The sequence below is a fragment of the Gavialis gangeticus genome, unplaced genomic scaffold (assembly GCF_001723915.1).
Source record: "Gavialis gangeticus isolate Ggan-Ray unplaced genomic scaffold, GavGan_comp1, whole genome shotgun sequence".
NCBI lineage: Eukaryota > Metazoa > Chordata > Crocodylia > Gavialidae > Gavialis > Gavialis gangeticus.
In genome coordinates this window covers 29,659,331-29,672,140 of record NW_017729026.1, presented here as the reverse complement: position 1 = coordinate 29,672,140, position 12,810 = coordinate 29,659,331, and the positions used below count along the sequence as shown (strand labels likewise).

General features: G+C 45.1%; 1 protein-coding gene across 1 annotated transcript in view; it reads left to right on the top strand.

Moving 5' to 3' along the window:
• The window catches only part of FOXO3 (forkhead box O3), a 154,269-nt gene extending 146,204 nt beyond the window's left edge, over positions 1-8,065 (top strand). Inside the window, exon 4 of the mRNA XM_019520230.1 lies at positions 3,685-8,065. The gene's annotated coding sequence lies outside the window, so the exon portion shown is untranslated. The remainder of the gene's footprint in view (positions 1-3,684) is intronic.
• Positions 8,066-12,810: the final 4,745 nt, after the last annotated feature.

The following is a 12,810-nucleotide window of genomic DNA, read 5'->3' as shown; positions in this document are numbered from 1 at the left end:
TAACTACTAGGCTATCATTTAACAAGCAAGCACATCCTCCTACTCCTCCTGCAACTGAGCTTGCAGTTGGAGGGGGCACTTAGTCTGTGAATCCACACAAGCCTGGTTATGAGAGAAATTATAAGATGTTTGACTTGGCCAAGACGGTGGCACCTCTGGGCCTATTCAGTAATAGAGTTTTAGGCATCTGATTACCTTAACTGGTGAAACTTGGGGTGGTGTGTACAGCCTGTCAGGCTTCCGAGCAGTTAGACGGGAATTTGTGGATTGCTCACGTGAATTTAGACACCAAAATTCTGCACTTTAGATGCTTAAATTTTCTTTTTTTGAGTCTTTCCCTGTAATAAATTAGGATTTAGACAAGGTACTAATTTCCCCACCCCAATCATAAGGGATTAATGCAGGAGTGGGCAAAATACAGACTGTGGGCCAGATCTGGGCTGCCAGGCACTTTCATCCAGCCCATGGACACCCACCAATGAATTCTAACATGCTGAGCCCATCCACCCACAATGGTGGGAGCAAGGCACCCACGTATACACTCACCCCCAACATATCCTTTTGCAGTACCATAGCAAGGACATTTGGTGTCCAAGGCAAGCCCACAGCGGCAGTCCGCCCTCTCCCTGTGCACAGATCTGGGGGGCACACCCCCCATGCTTGGCCGGGAGTGAATGTAGTGGCAGGAGCCTCCCTACCCCCATCTCAGCGCCCCCCTGAACAAGCTGCTTGAGGCTCTGTCCTGCACCCTGCCCTGACTGGGCAGCGCCTATTGGCGTCCCTTCGCTTTGGTGCATGGGGCGAGTGCTCGGGTCTCTTCACTTTGGTGTGACAGGGGCAGATGCAGGACAGGGGCAAGCTGCAGCTGGGCAGTGGCAGGGAGCATGGGGCTGGGGCTGGCAGCAGTGTGGAGCCTGTGCCCAGAGTGGTAGCAGGAGCGCAGAGCTTAGCTGGGCAGCATGTGGGTGTGAGGGATGGTGGGGGGTGTGGTGACCTTCCACACATGCCCCCACATAGCATGCAGCCAGCGGGAGTGCTCAGGGTTCTCATGCCTGGTGCAGGTGCTGGCGCCCAGTGGCACATAGCTCTGGCCAGTGCTGCACGTGGGGATAAGGAGTGCAGCCTACCTGGGCCACCTCTATTGTGGGGGCTCTGTACAGTGTGCCTGCAGCTACCGCACTTGCACGCCATCGGGGGAAGCCCTGCACTAGAGACAGCTGCCTTCTCTGCCCCCTTGCCGCACAAATATTTTTTGTAATAAAATTAAAATATTTTATAGTAGGTGTTTGACTTTTAGCGTATAATTTTTTTTCTGGTTCCAAGATGGCAACTCCCCCCTCCCAAAAGGAGTATTTCTGTGGGGCCAGGGGAGGGACTTCTGGTCCCAATCTGGTGACCAGGGGGAGGGGCAACCGTCAAGGGATGGGGCTACAGGTGCAGTCCTCAACAGCTCACCAAAACTGATTAAGCAGCCCTCCAACCAAAATAATTGCCCGACCCTGGATTAACAAAGTGGGAGAGTCTGATACTTGAAAGGGTGTGTTCTTTTTGTGCTGTATGTGAGTTACCACCCAGATTGTATTATGAGGTATTAGATCTGACTCACCATCATCAAATGACCTTATAATGACATCATCATGTATTTATCAAGTGAAATCCTTGCTAGTTATGTTTGCCAATAATTTATTCTTTAAAAATAAAGAAATCAATAGGTGGATCCAGTCAGAAATATACTTATTCATTATTTTCAGTCTGTTCAAAGCACCTGCATAATTAAGGATAAATCCAGATTTTAATTGGCTAAAATATGCAATCTGCCTGCTTTCAAGGGTAGCCTGAATGAAGTTCTTCTCTAACAATGCAGGGATGTGTTATCATCCTGTTGCTCCAATAAGCATCAGACAAAATGATTACTTTCTGTCAGTCATTTGGTATTAGCAGAATGGCCATATTAATAAAATGAGCAGCACATTGCACCTTAAGAGTGGAGGCCTCAGAGTAGAGGCAGCAACTGTCTGCTCTCACTGACTCCCTGAGCACCTTCATGCCACTCACTCAGTCCCCCACCCTTTTCTAGTCCTAGTGCACTGCAGAGTTTGCTTCTAGACTTAACCTTGAGAGGAAGAAACCTCAGCCTCGCTGGAGGTAAGGTAGGGAGTATTACCGAAAACACAGCTTTCTTGTGGCTCCCTCAGGGATATTATCTGTTTCATTTTTGCCTTTCTGGCTTGGTTCCTTTCACAGCCCCTTTTGATCTTACATTGTAGCAGGTAATCCAGAAGGAGCAAATGCACAGAGATATGTGCCATATCCATAAAACAATAGGGATATTTCCCAGTTCATCACAAAAAGCCTCCCTGTGACTCCAAGGGTGGCATGTTACAGATGGCTGGAGTGGTGTTTAATTGCTGACTGAGAAGTTGTATCCAGCCCTCAGGTAATGTCTGTGGCAAGGGACAGAAGTTACACTTAATCTAGTTTAAGTGATCAAAAACTGGTTCAAATCTGTAACACAGTAGAAATCCAGAGCACTTAAACTACTTTAAAAAAGGCCTAAACTGGTTTAAAATAAACCTGGTTGGATGTTTTATCAGACTGAACTGATTTAAGTCAAACCAGTTAATGGAACTTATGTCCCAGATGCCCACCTGGTTCAAGTTAACTCACAGTCCTCCAGCATCCCAGGATACTTTGCAGCCCTGGGCTGTTCTGTTTGCTCCAGAGGAGCAGGGTTGGTCCTGCCCCTCTCCTCTGGAGCCAGAGCACTATCACTGCTCTGGCTGGCTGAGAAGGGGGTTCCTGGCTTGGCCACACTGGACCCCAGCCAGGGTCTGCCTGGCCATGGGGAGACAATCCCTCTCAGTCTTTCCCCTCTCCCACTCTGTTCTTTACTCAAGTGGAGAGCGTGGAAAAACCTGGGAGGGGCTGCTCCCCCCAGGCAGACTCTGGATGGGGTCGGTGTGGGCCAGGGTAGGGGTTTAAAACCCCATCTCCATCATATGCAGCAGGCCAGCTGGGTCCTGGGCACAAACCCCTCTCTGCTTGAGCAGGGAGCGGGGGAAAAACCTCTGAGGGCTTCCCTCCCTTCCCTTCAGCCACAGCCAGCAGGCTGGGAGGTGTGCTTTAGCACCCTACATCTTCTGGCCTGAGCCACTTCAGGAATGTGGCTGCATTTCCGAAATCAAATGTGAATGTCTGTTCACTTGCTTCTCAGTTCAATCTATGCAGTTTAGACTAACCTGCAAAGATTGGATCGATTCAGCCTCAGGCTTGTTGACTGCCTTTACTTAGCCTGTGAAGTCCATGCAGGGCAGCAGTAAGGAACAGGGACCATCTGCTGGATCCTTCCACCGCCCGGCTTGCAGTGTATTGAATTTGTAGATGATTTTATTAGGCACATGTTGTTCGACTTGGTCCTTGTTTTTCTTTAATTAGAGGTTCTGTTTAGTTTTTCTGAGCAACTAACTCAGTGAAGAATCACACATTAACCCTGACATACTAGAAGCCAGCACTTTTCTGTTACTCAGGGTTGGTGTATGAGACTCCATATTTCTTGCAGGAGGACTTTTAAGTGTTCTGCTACCAAACAGTTAATATTGCCTGTTGGTTTTGATCTTTGGTTCTTTATTTTTTTAACCCGTAATAATTTTGTTTTCTTTTCTTCTTTTCCTGCTTCCCCTCCAGGCCCTTAAACTGACACGAGACATAAAGAGAGAACCCTTTGCCAAATCTGCTGTCAGCAAGTGGACAGTACTGTTTACAGCTTATGACCTTTGTGAACCCTGCATAATTTTCCTAATGAAGCTGAGACTGTTAATGGGCCCCTTACCCGAGTGAAGATCCTGCCGTTTTGGAACTGAACTCATTCTGAAGTATGCAAAATCTTCTTTTTCTGGGATGGTCAAGCACCTATTGTGGAGACCGTGTTGAGCACCATCCTGTCAAGAACACACTGTATAGCCTTTACAGTAGTTATTTGTCATTGAGTCTGTGGTGTTTCAATATATTAATGGTTTATGGGATGTTTTAAGTTGGCGTTTATTTTCAGGGGGTTTCCCCATCTGCCCCCATAACCTCCAATTTGTTTATTTTTATTTAGATGTTTAAATCATTTTCTTTTTCTCTCCTTGGTGAATCAAAGATACAGCAGATGCACAATGAAAGTCCATGCTAATTACCATCACTTAACATTGCTTCCAACACCAACAGGTCCTGAGTGTGCATCTTTTGCTACACCAATCAAGAGTGAATGAACTCCAGAGAGAGGTGATTTGTGTGTGGTTTTTCTTGTTTGTTTGTTGATTTTTTTCCCCTCAAATCTTTTATTAAATATAAATGGTACACATCTGTTTTTCATAAGCTTCAAACCAGGGTTGATTATAAAACAAGGGAAACTATTAAGGTTGAATCCTGTCCAGTACATCCTGAGCTAGGATGCTTTCCATAGCGTTTACAGATTCAGCACCTGATTTGCTGTAAAACAGATGAGTCTCACCTATTGCTTTATGTTAACACCACTGCCCTGATGGCTGCAGTGAACAGAGTTGGGCTATCTCAGCAGTTTGGAACAAGGTATAAGCTGAGTTGCCCACCCCTTGCCAAGCAAGTTGACCATAACTGGTGAGGATCTGGTTTAAAAAAGAAAAACAGAGGAAATGATAATGTACTATGGTGCAGAAAAGATACGCTCACAGTGCACACATCAGCAGTGACTTGTAGCAGAAACCTCAGAAGTTCAAACACAAATCAATGCAGGGTTAGCATATTGCATCAGTGATTTTTCTTACAAACATATCCTTGATTATTTTTTTCCTTCTCACTATGCGTAATCCAATCTGTAAGAAGAAGCACGGAGAGGGAAAGGCAAGGAAGCAATATCATACAAATGGCTTTTCATGTAGGTGTAGATTGTAATTGGATAAATGACACTGAAAGACGAGGCAGTTTTATATATTTTGCTTATATGGGTTTCTTTTGTAAAATAAATAATAATGAATGAATAATAATGAATAAAAGGTATGGTGCTGTATAGATCCTCTCTATAATCTGGAAATTTTGATTACTTTTTATTAGTATATTTTGGCGGGGGGGAGGAATAAAGGGGAGAAAACACCAATGGTACATAAGAACTTGCTATGAAAAAGCTCTGAATAGGACAGTGTATACATAATTCTCCAAAGTGATATATGAAGTTTTTTTTTTCTTTGCATAAAAGCATTATGCATATAAATATATAAATATATTTTATTATGTACAGAAACAGATCATTATGCATGAATGTTAGGAAGACAAGCTAGCATTTTAACCCAAAGTTTCAGTGCATGAGTTCCCACTGACATATGTACCATGCAATGTGGAGTGACTCCTTTTGGCCACCATGCACACACACCTACACACAAGTGCACGCACAGAGACTCTTGCACCTGTACCCATTTGTGGGCCCCATCTTGCTCCTTACTTTTCAGTTTCCTGAGGTAATACCGGTGATATAACAGCTCCTAGTGTGATGGAAGTTTTGTTTTGTATTGTAACCTCCTCAGGCTTGTGCTGTTCTATTTTCTAGATGAACCTGTTGATTTCATCATGCAGTTTACTGCCTATGTAAACTCTGTGCAGTTGTGGTTATAGTAGACCCCTAGCATATCAACTCTTCCAAGCAGCTGAGAGTTTATCAGTAAAAACAGCAAACCTTTCTTTTTTTAATTAAGGTGGTGTATTTGTTAATGGCAGATTCTAGTTTAGGGAATTTTCTTCATCAGAATTAACTAATGAATAATATTGGTGTCTCCCCTTGAGAAGATACTTCTTGTAGCCAGTTCCCCAGGTTGATAGTGTTGTCCTACAGTTATCTGTTTTAGGGGTCTGTTTCTCTTAAGAGTTCAGCTGTAGGTATCTTTTACCAAAGTTAGTATAGAGCTTCATGACAGTTGTTCATTGCACGCGGTGTGTGTAATGTTATCTGCCAAGTTTTTAGGTACATCGTTAAATGTGAGTTAGGCTGAGGGTATTTTTCCCATTTTTTTGGTCCTCTATCACATTGCTCTTGCGGCCTGGAGGAATTCTTTTCTTCAAGCCACTCCACAGCTGCTAGTTCAGCACTTGGGCCACACTTAGCCTTTGCACTGCCTCTATGTCCTGTCTGCAGTGAGGAATGGCTGGCTTCATTTCCTGGATCCCTGCTGTACAGTCACAGATTGCAAGTGTACTCTACACATTCAGATGTTCACCCCTGCACCCCCCTTCCATGTTTTGAAGGAGAGAGGGACTGAAGTTGGTGAGCAAAAATTGGTTCCAGATTTACAGTTGTACACAATCCTGCAATCTTTATTCAGTAGAAGTCTCCCCTAAAAGCCAATGGAGTTATCTGCATAGATATGGCAGAATTGAGTCATGACTCCTTACTGACAACAGAGAACAAGTTGTGTTCAGTGTTAGGCCTGAGGGGACACAAACTAGCGGCTTTAAGTTTTTATAGGTATGGAAGCTAGTCTTCTCGAAAGGAAGGGAAGGAGTTTGTTTGAAAAGACCAGGCCAAATTCTGCTGTGTTAAAGCAATCAGAACGCAGAATAACTCCACTGAAATAAGTGGAGTTAAATCTGGATTTACAGTGGCATAGATGAGAGAAGAAAATGTGATCCTCTCTGTTTAGACCATGAAGGAAGAGCAGTTGATTCAGAAGCAACCAATCAATGGGAGAGAAACTTAAAAAAAAAAAACCTTATTTTTTTTTTTTTAAATGATGGGCTTGATCCTACTCCTTCTGTCTCTGATGGTGTCACTTTCCTTGGCCTGCGTAGTGTAGGTTGGGCCTCCTTTGTAGAGGAAGAGCCTGTACTTGCTGGGGAGAAGTGGACACTTATTAGGATTTTTCTGTCTCTGATTTCAGTGGCCAAAATTTTGAAACATAAGTGCCTCAAGTCAAGCAACCAAGGCTGGGATTTTAAAAGGATCTGGAGGAGTTATGTGCTCTACTCATTGCTTTTCAGTGGGAGTAGTGTACCTAATTCTTACTGCCCTGTTGGAAAAATTTCAGCCTTTAAATGTAGGTGCTTCCAGAGGTGCTGAATAATGAAAATTCTTATAGAATTCAAAGAGCCACTGTCAGGTATGGATTCAAGTGACTAATTTCACAAAACTGTATTTTTGAAAAGTTTGGCCTTTGATTCCATGAATGCTTTTAAGGAGTAAAATTTTCCTCCTGTAATCATGTCCGACAGGTAGTCTCAGAAGAAATATATAGGACATTGTTTAAATTCTTTGTTTAAAAAGTTCTGAACAAGTCATGTCTATGCAGTTTGGACAATTGCATGCATCTGTTTTTATTTAATATTCTTTGAGAAACGTTGTCGTATTAATAATTGGTTATTGGCCACTGCCTAACTCCAAAAATAATTGTATGAGTGCTTTAAAAAGCAAAATTTAGGATCTGTATTTCTTAAAATAATGGCATTGCTTGGCAATGAGTCACCTACAATTGTTTTAGTACTTAGTGTACGTTAGGAATGCCAACAGAAGTGAAGGGGGACCAGATATATTTAGTTAATATGGGTTGGAAAACAGGATTGTGCATTTGGCTTAATATGTTAAAACTTTTTTTAAAAGTTGCATGATTGGAAAAAATATGTATACAGTATCTGTAAAACTGTTTGATCTGTTTTTGTTTCAATCCATATACAACTGGAAGAATATTAAATTCACAGCCTTATAGTGCATGGCCGAATACAAACTAAAGAACTGAACAGTATCCATTTTCATTTGGACTATGTTTTACTTTCATTTGAAAGAAGACACTATCATGTTGCATTCTTTCTAAGGTTTTTTTATTAATAATAATAATAATAATAATAATAATAAATGCTGCCCTGGATGAATATACTACCTTGCTACACAAAGATTGGAAACAAGTTTGTTTTGGGAATCTCCCCCTTTCCAAATGAAGTAGAGATGCAGTGCTTACTCCACTCAGTGTTCGTAGATATTGCCTTGTGTATTCCATTTTAAATTGTAATCTAGTTTGTAAAAGAGATGGTGACGCATGTAAATAAAGCATAATGGATCTCTATAGTGAAGATGCAGCCTTGTTTTTATTTTAGTTTATTCTGATGCAGCCATTTACAGCTGAAAAATATGAAGAAAAACTGCAATCAGTGATGTGCCCAGATGTATTGGATTTTTATGGGGCCTAATCTACAGCCCATCTGATATCAGTGAATATGTTTGTTTGTTTATTGGCTTCACTGGCACAGACTGAAGAAATTGCATGGCCTAAGAAGGGAAACTGGAGAGCACAGACCAGGACCTTCTCAGTAACAATCTCCTGACTCAGGAATTCATTCCCACCAGAAATGTGGCTAATCCCAAACGCAGCCACAGTTATAAAACCTTTTATACACCTCTTTGTCCAGTTGTCCCATTAACAGTAGGCTGTCATTTCAGGAGTTATATCCCCGCTGGAGATGTGCTAAGTCTGCAAGGTCCCCTCTCTTTAAGATCATTTTTCAAACTCGGAGCTTAAATATAAAAGAACTTGCCCATTCCCATCCTCACCACCAGCCAACTGACTTTAATGCTGCCCTCACCACAGGAGACTGCAGTCCAGGAGCTGATTGCTGATTTGTAGGGAACCTGGTTTTCTCTGTTAAAAAAACCGAGTTTTTCTGATTAAAAAAAATCTGAAATTCTCTGATTAACTACCCCCCAAATCTGCATTTTTCCACTATTAAATGACACCAAACTATGGGGAAGTGCAGCCACCCCAGAGGATAGGCTGGCAATCCAGGCTGACTTTGACAGGCTTACAAGGCAGGTGTATCAAAACCTGATGGCATTCAATGCCAAGAAACAAAGTGCTCCACCTTGGGAGAGAGAACCCACGCTACACTTATATGCTTGGCAGTACTACGCTAGTTAGCACGGCATCTGAGAGAGACTTGGGGTCATAATTGACCTCAAGATGAGCATGAGAAACCAATGTGATGTAGCAGCCGGCAAAGCAAAAAAACTGGCCTGCATCTTCTGATGCATCTCAAACAAGACCCAGGAAGTCATCCTCCCGCTTTACTCAGCCTTGGCGAGACCACCACTGGAATACTGTGTCTGGTTCTGGGCTCTGCAATTCAGAAAGGATGTGGAGAAGCTCAAGAGAGTCCAGAGGAGAGCCACATGAATGATTAGAGGACAAGAGAGCAGGCCTTATGAGGAGAGGCTCAGAGACATGGGATTCTTCACCCTGGAAAAGCGTAGGCTCAGGGGTGACCTGGTGGCAGCCTATATAAGGGGTGTGCATCGAGAATTGGGAGAACATATGTTCACCAGGGCACCCCATGAGAAAACTAGGTCCAGCAGTCACAAAATCTTGGAAGACCGTTTTAGGCTGGACATAAGGAAAAACTTCTTTACTGTCCGAGTCCCCAGGGCCTGGAATAGACTTACCCTAGAAGTGGTGCAGGCACCTACTCTGGATTCCTTTAAGAAATACTTGGATGCCTATCTTGTTGGGATCATTTGACTCGATGATTTTGCAAGGTCCCTTCCAGCCCTAATGCCTGTGAAATCTATGAAACGCCACTATATATAGGTATCAGTTGCACACAAGGTTTTATTGAAATATTTACAATTTTAAAGTGGTTTGGAAGCCTACCAGTGCCTCAATCATCATAAAATAAATTCTATAACTTATCATGGAAAATCAGAGCTCCCCCTGCCCCCTTCACTCACCAGGGTGTGGGTCCAGTTGTGGCTCTCACTCCTGCCCCTCCCCTGAGATGTCCCGATATGCCATTGCCCCTCACTTCCAAGCTACAGCCCCCCCCCCAGCCCTGCAGATGCCCCTCACTCCTGACCCATAGCCCCTGCTTACCTCCTGGTAGCAGCTTCCCCACTGCACCAGGACGTGGGGCCAACTATGGTTGTCCCCCTCACTGCTTTGTGCCACTGACATGCCAGTGTCCTGCCCATGCCATTGCCTCTCACCCTCAAGCCACAGCCCTGACAGTGCCCCTGTTCTTTCTGCCATTCCCCAGCCAAGGAAAGCTTGGCTGCAGGCAGGAGGAGGGAGGGAAAGGGAGGAGATGGGGAAGAGGAATGGAGAATGTGATGGAAGTGCAGCAGGGACCACCCGGGGGCCAGGTAGAGTCTGCTGCAGCTGCCTTTTAACCCTCCAAGTGGGGGCTGCTGCCAACCACCTGCTGACCCCACGCAAGTCCCTGGCCCACTGCAGTGTCCACCCCATTACCCCTGCCCTGCTGCTCCCAGGTGCTCACCACCCAAATGGTTCCAGATAGCAGCAGTGGGTGCAGCGCAGCCCAGGGGAGTGGGGCTGATAACTGCGGGCTCACTGCAACTCCGGCCAGCCCCTGCACCTGTCCCCACTGCAGATCCCGGAGCCACTCTGCTGGGATGTACCACAGCCACCCCAACCATTACCAGCCCGGAGCGCTTTGATGCCCCTGCCACCACCTTCTGGAACCATCTGGGCAGCGAGCACCTGGGAGCAGCGGGACGGGGTAGTGGCGTAGTGACGGGATTTGCATGGGAGCAGCAGGCAGGCAGCAGCAGCCCCCGCTTGGCAGGGGCTAAAAGGTGGCTGGGACAGACTCCACCTAGTCCCACGGTGCACCCCCCTTTACCTCTCCTCTTCCTCTCCCTCCCCTCCATCCCATTTGCCCTGCCTGTCACCAGGCTTTCCTTTCCCCCGCCCTTTCCAGCAGGGGCAATCAGTGGGCTCCAAAACTCGCAAAATAGAGTGATGGGCTGCGCAGGGATCAGGAAATTGCTGGCTTCCTCATTCCCAACTCAGCCCCCTGCCAGAAGGAGCTCCAGCTGCCCCCCAGGCCCTGCTTACCCCAAAAGCTGCAGGAGCAAAGCGAGTTTGAGCCAGCCCTGGTTGGTCTCGGATTCTCAGGCCTCGTCCCCTCCCCCCACCTATGGACAGGTTTTAGGGTTTCGCGCCCTTTTTGCAAGCAGCTCATTGTAGGCTGGAACTTTGCCAGCCGGCAGAGAGCTGTTTGCAAAAGGGGAAATGTGTTTTCCCGCTTCAATGGGGAAAATCTGCATTTTTCTCCTTTAAAGGGGAAACCTGTATTTTTCTGCAGGAAATGGAAAACCTGGAGAAAGAGACAGCTGATCAGGAAGAAACCTGGAAGTAGAAGAGACACAGTAGTGTCTCCAGTTTGCGTCATGACAAAGTAATGCCTTAGAAGTGGCAGAAGCACAGCGAGGTAACTCATTCCACCAAATGCCAGCTGTTGCACAGAATTCCTGGCGCTCTACATGGGATAATATATGCTCCCTATCTCATCAACCAAAGGAAATATTTGCAGCCATGAACTATGGAGGGAGGAAGCCAGCATAAGGGTAAGGAGAGGGAAGGGAGGGGAGCTTCTACTTCAAGTGGAGAGGAGAAAGGGTGCTCCTACCCTACCTTGGAGATTACGAGTAGACCAAATGTATGAAGGAGTCCAAAAGGCGAGGGACTCTAGGCTGCATCCATTTTCAAGCACTGGAGAGTGTGTGACAGACTTGGTGTCCATAACACACACACACACTCTTCCTGTAAGTGTCTTGTGACCAAATTTGCCTGCCAGCTCTGCCATACGCCAGATACAAACATGACACTTTTACCAATATAAATGATTGGAAACCAATCTGTACTCATAACAGAAGTTCAGCACACAAAACCAGTCTATACTTGTAACAGAACAGCAATTTGGTGCACACAGATTGGTTTAAAAACGGTGGATGCCAGGCTAAGATCTGTACCCCCCCAGGCAAATCTTTGTTGTGTGCCCTACTGATCTAAACTACACTGCTTACAGGAAACCACATAACATGGATTGATTCTGCCTCAGGTTTTTTGAATGTTTGTACGGAGCCATAAGGATTCCTCCCTTAGGTTATAATTGAAGGATCTGGGCATGATACTTGCTGGGACCAGGGAGGCCATTGCACCCTGGGGAATAAAAGGAGAAGGCAAATGAAATATGTAAAAAAAATGTTTTACAAACTGAAGCAAAACCTAATTATGGAAAACGAAGCCATAATTTCAGCCATGAGGCCTGCAAGAAGTAATCTGTAATTGAAAAGCAAAGGAGATGCCTGGGTTTTGAAAAATGGCTCCCTCTTTCTGGACTGAATATGCCAGGGGGTCCCACAGTATGGTCCCTTCCCCAAATTGTTTCCTACCTATATTTCTAACAAGATGCAATGAACAAGAGCCACAAACAATGGCAAGAGAGTGGGTGGGGCGGTGGGCTCGAGAATTACAAGTGAAAGGTGGCCACTTAGGTCTGCTTGTTTACTTCTGTGAGGGGAGACTGGACATGGCATGCTCCATTTTAGGAAAAAGCCTGGTGTGGCCACACTTGCTCAAAGCCTTCTCTGGGCAAAAGGAGCAGCAGTTTTCCTGCCAGTGTAAGAGAAAACAGCAATACGATCATAAAAAGCAGATGACCCTTGAAAAAGCAAATGATCTTTTTTCCCCTAAAATTGAAAGATCGCCTCTTGCTGACAGTAAGTGACGTGTACTTCTCGCTGACAGTAATGTGTAACCGCAAAGCCAGTCTCAACCGGCCCAAGCTTGCTCTGTACCGTGTCTTGTAATTTTGTAACGGCAAGGAAAAAAACCCGAATGCATGCGCAACAATGTAGCAATGCAATCCTTAATGTATAAATACCAAGCTGTAAACTCAGTTCGGGGGGAACTCTCTGTCTTTGTGACACTGAGTGGCCCCCCTCTGCAGAGAAATAAATCATCTTGCTGACACTGTAGCGAAAATAGATACTTTTCTCTATGTTTCTTTGTTCCTTGT